Source organism: Peromyscus eremicus, chromosome X (assembly GCF_949786415.1).
Source record: "Peromyscus eremicus chromosome X, PerEre_H2_v1, whole genome shotgun sequence".
Lineage (NCBI taxonomy): Eukaryota > Metazoa > Chordata > Mammalia > Rodentia > Cricetidae > Peromyscus > Peromyscus eremicus.
Window position 1 is genome coordinate 35,235,132 of NC_081439.1, and position 13,068 is coordinate 35,248,199.

The 13,068-nt window shown below is 40.1% G+C and overlaps 1 pseudogene; it reads left to right on the forward strand.

Annotated features, from left to right (window-relative positions):
• On the forward strand, positions 1-7,378 carry LOC131899997 (protein FAM47A-like; annotated as a pseudogene).
• Positions 7,379-13,068: the final 5,690 nt, after the last annotated feature.

A 13,068-nucleotide genomic window follows, 5' to 3' on the forward strand; every position in this document is an offset into this window, starting at 1 on the left:
ATGGTTTGTGTTGCCACCAAAGGTTACATGAAAGGTGAGATCAGGCCAGAACCTGTGACCTTGTTGGTGTCTGGGAGCCATGATATCACCAGAAACCTCTTGATCTAAGTGGTTTGTGCTTCCACCCAGAGCCAGGATGCTATATCTGGGCCCAAGCTGCTGCTAAGAGCCATGTCTGGGTTCCTTGTCCTGTTGCAGTTGGGGTCTGTGTTGATGTTTGTGGCCCTTGTTGCTTCTCAGGGCCATGCGAACCATGAATGATGGAATAAGAGGGCCATGCTGAGCTGGCCCTGATCTTCACTGGCCCTGAGATAGCTGACCCTGTCCCTCGCTGGATGTTGCAACAAGAGAGCTGGCCCTGACCTTCATGGGAGAGCTACCTTCTCCCCCCACACACTTGGGAGAGATATTTGCACCCCTCACCATTGGCAGGGGAGAGCAGACCCTGGTGGCATGGACATATAGGAGCCAACTGCACCTCTCACCTGAGGGGGAGTAGCCCCAGTGCCTGGACTGACCAGCTCAACTACCATCCAGGCCCACAGGCAGTCCTGGTGTTGGCCCATCCTAACATGTATCCTATCTAGGACCTTCTGGAGCTCTAGAAGGGACTGGTCCTGCAGGATCTCCATGACTAGAGGCAGCCAAGGGATATTCCAGAGGAGTTTCGATGAGGATCCAGTAATGATGATACACCAGAAACCAGAGACCTTGAACCAGACCAAGGACTCATGAACATTTTCAAGTAAAGCTGATTGGGCAAAGGGTATACTGTGTGACACACCTGCTCCCAATTGCATCAGGACAAATGAAGAGATGTTGGAAAAGTGAGAAAGATGAAGGAGGGAAGAGGTTTTTTGTTGTTGTTGTTTTGTTTTGTTTTGTTCATTTGGTTTTTTGTTTGCTTGTTTTGTTTTGATTTATTTTGTTTTGATTTTGTTTTAATTTTCATTTGGGGGACTGCTGCAGGGGGAAGGGAGAATATAGAGAGACTGGGAGGTGAGTGGAATTGGGGTACATGATTCTCAGATTAAATAAAGAAATAATGTTTTTAAAAAAAGAACATAGGAGTCCTTTAATTGGACTGTTGGGCTATAGAACTAAACAGAGAATTCTCAACAGAGGAAACTCAAACAGCTGAAAGACATTTAAGGAATTGCTCAACATCCCTAATCATCAGGGAAATGCAAATCAAAACAACTCTGAGATACCACCTTACACCTGTCAGAATGGCTAAGATCAAAAACACTGAAGACACCTTATGCTGGAGAGGATGTGGAGCTAGGGGAACTCTCCTCCACTGCTGGTGGGAATGCAAGCTTGTACAACCACTTTGGAAATCAATATGGCGCTTTCTTAGAAAACTGGGAATCAATCTCCCCCATGATCCAGCTATATCACTCTTGGGCATATACCCAAGGAATGCTCAATCATACCACAAGGGCACTTGCTCAGCTATGTTCATATCAGCATTGTTTGTAATAGCCAGAACCTGGAAACAACCTAGATGCCCTTCAACTGAAGAATGGATAAATAAAATGTGGTACATATACACAATGGAATACTACTCAGCAGAGAAAATCAATGACATCATGAGGTTTGCAGGCAAATGGATGGATCTAAAAAAAATCATCCTGAGTGAGGTAACCCAGACTCAGAAAGACAAACATGGTATGTACTCACTCATAGGAGGATACTAGATGTGGAACAAGGATGACTGGACTGCTACTCACATCACCAGAAAGGCTACCTGGAAAACAGGACCCCAAGAAAGACACGGGGATCGCCCAATGACGGAGAAATGGAAGAGATCTGCATAAACAGCCTGGACATGAGTGGGGGTAGTGAAGGGCGAGGGTCGAGGGAAAGAGAGCTTGGGGGAGCGGGAGATCCCAGCTGGATTAAGAACAGGGAGGGAGAACAAGGAATAGGAGACCATGGTAAATGAAGACCACATGAGAATAGGAAGAAGCAAAGTGCTAGAGAGGCCCACAGAAATCCACAAAGATACCCCCACAATAGACTGCTGGCAATGGTCGAGAGACAGCCCGAACTGACCTACTCTGATGATGGGATGGCCAAACACCCTAATTGTCGTGCTAGAAACCCCATTCAACGACTGAGGGATCTGGATGCAGAGATCCATGGCTAGGCCCAGGGTGGAGCTCCGCGAGTCTAATTATCGAGAAAGAGGAGGGTTTATATGAGCGAGAATTGTTGAGACCAAGGTTGGATAAAGCACAGGGACAAACAGCCAAACGAATGGAAACACATGAACTATGAACCAATGGTTGAGGGGCCCCCAACTGGATCAGGCCCTCTGAGTGGGTGAGACAGTTGATTGGCTTGATCTGTTTGGGAGGCACCCAGGCAGTGGGACCAGGTCCTGTGCTCATTGCATGAGTCGGCTGTTTGAAACCTGGGGCCTATGCAGGATTGCTTGACTCGGCCTGGGAGGAGGGGACTGGACCTGCCTAGATTGAGTCTACCAGGTTGATCTCAGTCCTCGGGGGAGGCTTTGCCCTGGAGAAGGTGGGAGTGGGGGGTGGGCTGGAGGGAAGGGGAGAGGGCGGGAGGGGGGAGAACAAGAGAATCCGTGGCTGATATGTAGAATTGAATTGTATTGTAAAATAAAATTTAAAAAAAAAAGAGTCCTTTAATTTTTTGCCAGCTACTAAGAGCAAGCTAATGCCTCACAAAGTTTATTGGTGTCAAAGCTCAAGGGTATATAATTTGTAAAGGCAAAAACCACAATTACATCAGTGTTAGATGGGTGTCAGAGTAACCTTGAAACATTTGTTTAGGCAGAACATAATAGTTATTTCAACACAACATGACAATTAGTTTTGACTTATATCTTCCGTTATTTTAGTTTATACTTAGTTTGTATAAACATTAATTATTTTGTTTAATACATCTAGATTATTATCAAGGTCATAGAAATCCTAAATGTGTTGCCGAAGTGGGTGTGGCTGTTGGGGATGGGTAGAGGATTGAGAAGCACCTAATCCAACACAAAATGGAGTCAGGACAAGATGACATTACCTTAGTCACTTCAATTTCAGTTACTTTGTGGGTGTAACCTCCAATATTCTTTAAATGTTTTATTTGACCCTTTTTCTCAGGCTGTAAGTCCATAGTACACTTTCCAGTCTAGATAGGAGGCAGACATGATAGCATTCAGGGTGAACTTTCTGCTTTAAGGAAAGTTATCAGTAAGGTTTCTGGGATTACAAAACAGAAGGAATACTGTTATTTACATCATACAGTCTTGGATTAAGTACCTGTATCCTGAAGAATAAAGAACTCAGAAAAAAAAGATGGTATCATTCTGTTTTTTCACTGAGTTTGTCTATGTTGTTGTAAGTGATAGCAGAAGTTAAAAAAAAAGAGTATCCAGGCTTGATGGTGCATAAGCAAAGGCAGATGGTGGTCGTAGTGCAAAGAAATCCCCAAAAGGAAGAGAATATAATCTATTTCAGTTAGAGAAAACAGGCTTGGAGATGCAAGCAGCAAGAGCAGGTATTAGTATCTTTATCCTCTCAAGTTTCGCACCCTAGCAGGAAAAACTAAGGATCTCTCCCTCATGAAGTGCCTGGCCTAGTTGGCAAGGCTGTTATCAAGGGCCAAGAGGGAGGCCTAAGGAGGACAGGCTACTCTGTTCTCTTAGATGTTCTGCAGGAACTGCATAAATTCCTTCCATAAAGACTGGGGTGAAGTAAGCACAGCCACCTCAGTGGAGCTGTCCCAGAAACCACCATGTCCCTGATGATGAGAGTTCCTCCAAGCTGCCGAGGTTTGGCAAATTAGACAGTGCCAGTCTGAAACTGCCAGGAATGTCTAAGCACCTAAGCTTCCAGCTCCCAATCCAGAGCAACCTCTCACTATTGGACCCTCTCTTCTGGCCTCCAGGGGTCTTTTTCTCTTTTGAGTGGATTTACATCTTTAATTATATAAAATACCTAAGTTTTCAGAGATAAAATTCTATTGTCTTTAAATTAGCACACTTGGGATACAAACTGTACTCATTTAGAACCCTCAGACTAACTGATGGACCAGAACTGTCTGATCAGGATTTAGTGCATCCTTAGGAGAAAGAAGTTCCAAATTTCAATTGAGGTTTCAGTACCAAAAAAAAAAAATAATAATAATAATTCTACACACCAGCAGGTTGTCCCTGGGGCACAGAGAGAATAATATTCAGGTGTAAAAAAAATTACAAACCATTAGATCAAGCTGAGCAAGTGGCTGATTTGCTACCAAAAAGTTCTTGTAACCCTGTAGGAAAAGGGCTCTTCGCAACACACATAGAGCTATCTGGCAGACCTTCTCAATGTTTCCTCCATGTGTTAGTGCTCAAGAGAGGGGAAAAAGTTCATTTATTCATTTATACATTCATTCAAATGTTAAAGCATTCCTTCCCATTTTTTCTCACCTTTTTGAAGATCCCTGACTGGTTGTCTTCCTTTGTGAAGACCCTTTAGGAGGCTATCTGTTGGGATCGCTACAACCACCAAGGTCAGCAGAGTGTCAATCCAAGGGAGGTAAGAAGAAAATCTGATTCAACATGACTCAGTAGCCAATGTTGATTCAAACTTCAAGAGTCTGATGTTGTGTAGTTTATTTCAGGTATATTTAAACACAGCACATTTTGGGAAAAAAAATTCCTGGTGATAATTAACTCAATGCTGTGTGTACAACAAAGCTTACAACATCATAATAATGTTAAAACTTCTTCCATAAAGATAGGTTTTGTAGATTAACTGGGAAATCAGGCTCAAGGTAAGCAATGCTCCTGATATGGGTCTTATGGAGAATAGTATTATAGATTGGCTGAGACAAACGTAAGAGTCTGGGATAGTCGGTGTGTCCTGGCCATACAGATAGCACAGAGGTAACCAGGTTATTAACCACATGGTTCTCAGTCTTCTGGGCAGAACAGGCTATACGTCTCTCCCTTTGAAGCAGCAAGCCTGCATGTTTAGCACTCCTGATTTCTCTAGTGAGCACAAGGACATACATACTTCCTACAGGGATCATTTTTCTCTTCTGTCCAATGGGAAGGGCCTGGAGAGCAAAATCCATGCCCAGGGCTTTATCTTGTCTTGTAGCCTTTATGGTGAGTTAGTCCTCTCTAGTGAGTCCATCCAGAGCTCAGCTGTCTAGAGGTTTGGAGCACCATTTCAATTAAGTACCTGAGAAACTGACAGATGGTGCCCTTTCTCACTTATCTTGGAGATCCTCCACCCCCTGTCCAACCAAGCTGTTGTTCCAGTGGTCCAGTGGGCTGGCATTGTTGGAATCTCATTGGGGGCCTCTGTATGTTGCAGAAAGCAGATCTTCAAGACGCCAAAGATGCATTTGGAGAGTTTGAGAAATCATCTTTTTTTTCCCTTAGTACATGTTTTCCTACAATACATTCCGATCATGGTTTATCCTCCCCATTCCTGCACAGATACTCCACACCTATCCAACTCCATGAATTCTGTCTCTTTCTTAAAAAATACAACAAAAAGCCCAGGTAAATTAAAAAATAGAATTTAAAAGAAAAAAGAAAAAGCTCCAAGCCTATAAAAGCACAAAATCAGAAACCATAATTTAAAAATATACAAGCAAATGAACAGTAAGATAAAAAAGATGTCGAACAAAGCATTATGAGACAAAAAATCTGCAAAAACACCACTGAGTTCATTTTGTGTTGGCCTCTTCTGCATATCTACCTGAGCCAAGAGGAGGGGTTTGATGAAGACTGGAGAAATTTTTATTATACTTGCAGGCCCAGCCACAGAACTAGTGAGCTGGAGAAAGACTGGGCACTAGTCTACCGTTACAGCATTTATAAGACATATAGCATGATTTTGCGGTTTGTGTATGTGGAATTTCATATAGCCAAGCAGAAAGTAACTGACAGAAGGAAATTATTATTATTATTATTATTTTGGTTTTTCAAGACAGGGTTTCTCTGTGTAGCTTTGCGCCTTTCCTGGAACTCACTTGGTAGCCCAGGCTGGCCTCGAACTCACAGAGATCCGCCTGCCTCTGCCTCCCGAGTGCTGGGATTAAAGGCGTGCTCCACCACCGCCCAGCGGAAATTATTTTTTCTAACAAACTGAAAAACAGTAGAGTCTCAGTGTACTATTTTCTTATAGAAATTTCTGTTCATAATTTCTTTGTATCCATTATGTTAAGATAGGGTAAAGGGGCCGGAAGACTTTAAAAGAGACTATCAGGCATGTGAAGAGATACTGTCACGAACCATCTGGCAGACATTTTGCCCCAGAATTTCTCATGAAGCACCCAATACTGCCACCAAGAAGTGCCAGAGAAAGCCACCCCAGGATTTGGAATTGTTTTGTTCAAAGTCAATGGATCAGCAAGGAAGCAGAAGGACCCAATACAAGCTGCATCATTTGTCTCAGATGAAAGATGATGCTGAAGAACATTTCATAAATTTGTTTCAGATGCCAAAACATGGCTGGAATCTGCATAAGTGGCCTCACTTGGGAAATCAAAGGGAAGCAAATAAGAAGAGCAAGCACGGGAAACACCTTCATAGAAAATTCAACCTGGGGAATCCAGAGAATTTCAGGTCATGTCAAAGAAATTTACTTCCTAGAAACACATCCACAAACAAGAATTTTATTGACTCTCTTAATTATAGATACACACAAAGAGGGAGTGACGGTATCTATGAATGGAATGAAGCACTGGGAAACTCGGATGCATTGCAAGAATTCGACATGGACCATGCTTACCAACCAACTTACAAGGACTCTGCAGACAAGAAAATCTGTCATCTTCCTTCCAAGCTCAAGTACTTCAGAGGGTTAAGCAAAGGAAAGGACAACATCAGATTCTCCAAACAGGCATCAATATTTGAGATGAAACTCCAAAATCTACATGATCCTTGTAAGTCCACCAAGGAGAAGTTTAAATATGGGTCACCATATCAGAAACCCAATCAGCTCAAAGCGCTAGCCAGTGAAGAGCCTATAACTGATCCCAAGAGTTTGCTTGAATTTCAAGGCAGAAGCTTTAGCAAGCCAGATGTACTTGAAATATCTATGGAATAATTGCCTTTAAGGACTTCATTATACACAAGGGCTATGATATGCCAGGCATACTCAGGAAGTTTTTTTATGAAGAAAGGATGGAACTACAACTCTGTTAATACTCCTCTACCAAGCATATTAAAAAATTATGAACTGATAATGCAAAAACAGGATGATGAAGATGATGAGGGAGAAATGGAGAAGGAACTTCACTAAAGGATTTTCCTATCGCCACCTACTTGACAGTGACACACTCTCAATTTTGCATTTGAGATATATTGGGGGGGCCACCCTCTGCCACCGCAAGCACAATTTAACACCTAACATTCAGAAACGTTCCCAATGAAGTTATGCTGTGCCTTCACCATTATTTTTGGTATCTTAGTGTGAAGCCAATGTTAAATATATTTTTTTTCACATATTTTTTCATTGACACTTTTATATCAGTCATTTGTAAAAACTACCTAAAACCATTAATTAAAAACAGGATTACTCTGAATAAAGAGACTCAGTGGTATTATTTTGCAGCATGGGTACATCTCAAAATACTGTAATTGTACTAACTGAAAGGAAACATGCGTAGCTCCCTCTAAGTTTCAATATTAATGAAATAATTATAGACATTCCTTTTCTCAACCAATCTTGAATTCTATAGCTAAAGTGATGGGCAGCTATTTTCATTCCTTGCACACCACAGCCTTTATTCTTCCAAATGGGAACTTTCCTCAATGATTTTAATGTCAAGTAACTCTAGTTCTTTTAAGATCAATTTACCAGTTGTGGGTAAAGCACATCTTCACAGAAATGCGTATTTTAATTTATTCTTTCAGCACGTGTATGCTGATAACATTTAATATTTAATACTTTCAAGAATAAACCTCTATCTCACATAGGGTCTGCAGATATTCTTTTTTTTTTCTTTTTAAAGCTTGAATTTTATTAAAAATGACTTTGAAACTTTAAACTCAATATTCCCATTTCCATAAGAAAGTATTCTTTATACTATCAATAATTAAATTATGTTTTTACAGTGTTTTAAATATATTTGTTGTGTAAATACGACACACAAACTGACAAAAAGTAATATACATTTAAAATTTTGATAGTTCTCTAAGTTTTAAGGGCCATGCTGTTTAGGAGTAAAAGATGTTAATAGAAAAGCCAGAAAAAGACCATCACTTTCACACAACCAGTGATAGATGATTAATCAGCATGTAAAAGGATGTTCAACAATAGACATAGAAAGCATGTTCTAAAATATGCTCTATTTACTGAAGGATAGCTAGCTTTCTTCCGAGTTTGAGGAATTACAAGTGTTATAAGTACCTACATGCAGGTTTTTGTATGGATGTAAGAGTTAAACATCAAGGAGATTCATCATATGCTCTTAAGACTTAACTTGGTGGTGCTGGGGACCTAAGCCAGGCCCACATAATGCTGCACAAATGCCCTACCACTGACATACATCCTTAGCGTTTGTTTTGAGACAGGGTCTTAACATGTAGCTCAGGCTATATTTGAATTTGTGATCCCCCTGCTTCAGTCTCCTATGCAACACAAAGTCAGCTACCAGGCTGTGTTTTGGTTGTATTACATTACTATATTGTATAGGGCTGGAGAGACGACTTAGCAGAACATACTGCTCTTCCAGGGGACCAGAGTTCAATTCCCAACACCCACATTGGGTAGCTCATTGCCCTTAAGTCTAGCTTCCAGGGAGATCTAAGAACGCTGGCCTACTTGGACACCCCCCAGACCACATTATTTTAAAAAGATATATATCTTTAAAAATTACTAAAAAAATAATACAAACTTCTATCACAAATCTATCTTTTATCCCAAGTGCTGGGCATGATGGTGAACACCTTTAATCCCAGCATTGCGGGGGGGGGGGGGGGGGGGGGGGGGAGGCTGAGGCAGAAGTAAAGATAAGCTAATTAAGAATTTATGAAAATATTGAAGATATGATGTAGATAACCAGTTACATCCCTCTTTTTTTTCTTTATTTTATTTTTTTTCAAGACAGGGTTTCTCTGTGTAGCTTTGGTGCCTTTCCTGGAACTCATTCTGTAGCCCAGGCTAGCCTCGAACTCACAGAGATCTGCCTGGCTCTACCTCCTGGGATTAAAGGCATGTGCCACCACCACCTGGCATATTTCTATTTGTTCATATTCTTTCTGTAGTGATAAGCCATATAACTGCATTTATCTTCTATAAATGGGAGAACTGAGTGGGTGGAGACAACGACTCTTCTATTTCAATCTGTATTTGGATATTAAAGCGACAGATACTACCCAAAGACAAATGACTGACCAAATATGTCATCATGGAGAAAGCCTAGACCAAATGTTCAAGTAATTCAGAGTATACAGGGTTTCAGATTTTAAATTTTTCCATAAGAATAAGACATCCTATATGCTTCCTCATTAAACTGAAAAGAATCTTTTTTTTTTTTAATTTTAACACGGAGCTAAGTGTTTAGGCACTGATCTCAGTATAGCCCTCAAATTATTTGGGAAAAGTACCCATGACCTCAACTTAATTTTCTTGTAAAGGCAGAAGAAAAAATAGGTTTCTTAGCTTATAAGCAACAGGACTGACTTTGCATGAAGGTTTTCAGTGTTTCAAAGAGCTGCATCTACTGCTCTTACACAGGTCTGTAGATATTCTTTATTTATGCCTTTTATTCCTTTGCTTCTTTTGTGCAGAACGTGTTATGCTGAATGCACTGACTTGTTTTTCTTTTGCCTTTAGCCTGTACTTGTTGTGGAATATTAGTTTAAGATGTGTTATGTTCATTTATGCTGTGGAATATTTGTTTAATGATGCAAAAATATGTTGCGTACTTGTATGTTGCATTTGTTTAACTCTGTAAAGCTGTGTTACTTTGCCTGTCCAAAACCTTGAATTGGTCTAATAAAGAGCTGAATGGCTACTAGCTAGGCACGAGAAAGGATAGGTGGGGCTGGCATGCAAAGAGAATAAATAGGAGGCGAAATCTAGGGAAGAGGGAGGAGGTAGAAAAGGAGAAGGAGAGGAGGACGCTAGGGGCCAGCCACCTAGCCAAAATGACCAGCCATGGAGTATGAAGGGAAGAAAGACATATAGAATAAAGAAAGGTCAAAGGCCTGGAGGCAAATGAGAAAAAAAAAGAGATTGGTTAATTTAAATTAGAAAAGCTGGCTAGAAACAAGCTAATAAGGTTGGGCATTCATAAGTAAGAATAAGTTACTGTGCAGTTACTTGGGAGCTAGGTGGCAAACCTACAAAGAGTAAAAACAAAAACACAACTACATGTACTTTTGATGTCATATCTAATAATTTGGTTGCCATTTGAATTTCAAATAGCTCTCTTTCTCTGCTCTTATTTTTTTTTAAATCTAGTGGTGATGTTATGGTTTAACACTTGTATTTAAGTCTTTGACCAATTTCAGTTTTAGTTTTTTTTCCCAAAAGTGTATCATGTTCTATACATTGAGCACACATATTAATAAATGGGAAAGGAGAACATACATGATGAAGGAAATAAGACAGTGTGAGTGTTTTAAAACCTGATGTTTACTGAGATTCTCCAGTCTTTCTCTCAGATTTAACAAATACAATTTCTACTTGCATCTTCACACTTTACACACATTGTGGTTCTGTGCCTGCCAGCAGTGATTTCTCCTTCCCCTAGAGCTCTTTTCCTAATTGAGCAGAAAGGATGACAGTTTCTTTCACTGCATTGCATAATTTTTATTTGAAATTTTTTTCAACACAATGTTTTTTTTAATCATATTCTGTCCTCTCCCAACCCCTCACAAGCCCTTCTCATTGCACAGCTGCTTCCAAAAACATTTAACAGTGGTTTTTCAACATGAACCATACCTGCAGAGACATTGATTTTTAAGGGTAAATTATAAGCAAAATGCCTCTTGTATGTTCCCCCTTCATGAAAGCCTAGCTAGTAGAATTTATGAAGCATCTGAGTTGTCAATTTCTTTTATACTTTGATTTTTTTCCATTTTATGCCTTTAGACCATGCTTTCTTCCATGTCAATTGCTCTTACATAAAATATAGCTTCCCTCTTCTGTATAGCGGTACCTCTCCAGCTATCTTCCATATTGCTCAGTAACCACAGAATTGGAGTCGTGGCCTCCCTGACAGTCAGTGAAGGTTGGGCCAGAGGGAACTCAAGTAACTATCTTGGTATTTAGACGTTAAGCATTTAAGGTTGACAGGGGCATGAAAATAACTATTTTTTAAATAATGAACAACAGTGCATGGTATACTGAATACTCCATTATTTCCATGAACTAAAACAATGTTGGTGTTACCAACTATAGAATTTTTCAAAATCTAGTGCAGAATAACACTAAAAGTATTTATTAGGCATGCATCCAATTCCCTAAATGTGTTAGGGTTCTTTATGCAATATAACATAATAGGTATCACATTGTTACTATAATATGTTATACAATATGAATCTTATAAGCTTAAAATAGGCCATTTCAACATCATGCTTTTTAAAGACACCAGTAGAAAAAGTTCTAGAAAAACAAAACTAAACAAAACAACAACCCAAATCCCAAACAAAGTGAAAATGCATACTTCACTTAATAAGCCAATTACTAAATTTCATGATCCTCAAAATTACAGTCTTTTTACGGACATGAGACAGGCATCCACAAACTTAAAAAGCAATGCAGCAGGGAAGAAAGATGGCTCAGTTCTTAAGAGAACTTGGTACTTTTATATTAGGCCTGGGTGGGGTTCCTATCACCCACACCAGACAACTCACAACTATCTGTAACTCCAGTTCCAGAGGATCCAACATACTCTCACGGCCCCACAAGGCACTTGCACCCATGTGGTGCACATGCACAGACTCGGACAAACATGTACATAGATGTAAACTAAATCTTTTCTTAGAAAGGCTATTTAGGATAACAATAGAAGAAATTCTATATAACTTCTTTATAGGCTACTATACTTTTCTTCCAGAATTAAAAAATAGTCTAAAGTAGACAAATGGAAATCACTCTTACATAATATAGAAAAAAACAGTTATACACAACGGACTTCTTCATCCATTTTAGTTGTGATATTAATGAATCCAGGTCAATGTTAGCCTCCTCTTAAGAAATTGCTCTAATGTTGCACATATATTCATTATGAAGACAAAACTACATTCCTAATGCTAATTTTAGTCACCTTCTGAATAATATTTGAATGATAAACAACAGAAGGCTACTTCATGGCCATGGAGCAACAAGAAGGTTGGATAGCGGTGAGTTCCCATGAATAATTGCACCACCCACAGCAATGGCATCAAAGTTTCTGTTTTTTAGGGACCCTCCTCATTCATTAAAACAAATCAAAACAGACAAAAAACAACAACTATCACTTGTCCTCCTGACAAAATACTTAACATCTTGTATTTAAAAGTCTGATATAGATGTGAAGTTCATGACACAGTGCCTGGATAACTGATGACCCTTCAACCTAGCTCTTGACCTTGTCCTCAGAGGGTCAAGTGAATGCTAGTTGAGGTCAGTAATGAGAGCTGTCATTCAAATAAAGCTTTCTGATACTAAATTTATCTAAAGAAAGCAAAGAGCAAAGAGTAGAACTTTAAAAGAAGTAAGATTTTGGCAATATTCAGCAAAACTGCTTTATAAAACCTCAAGAGGATTTAGTCTAACACTTTGGCTTTTATTTATACAGTCCTTTAAAATACATGGTGTAGGTCAGGTAGGTCCCAGTAGGTGGCCTTGCTATGGAAATCAGCACTCCTGTCCAGCTCTCTGCCCACTCTAAGTAAGCCCTGGCACTGAAATGATGTCATCATCAGGTGCCAACACTCATTTCTGGTGCTGCCTCAGAGCTGCCTGAGGCCTCTCTGCATTGCTCTGCTGAAGTTCTCCCTCTCTTCCAAGGGACTCCGGGACAGGGGTCCTTTCCCTTCCCACCCTGCCTGCCCCTCTAAGCATGTGCAGGAGCTGCTGAGACTGTCATGGTGTTCAAGTGCTCACC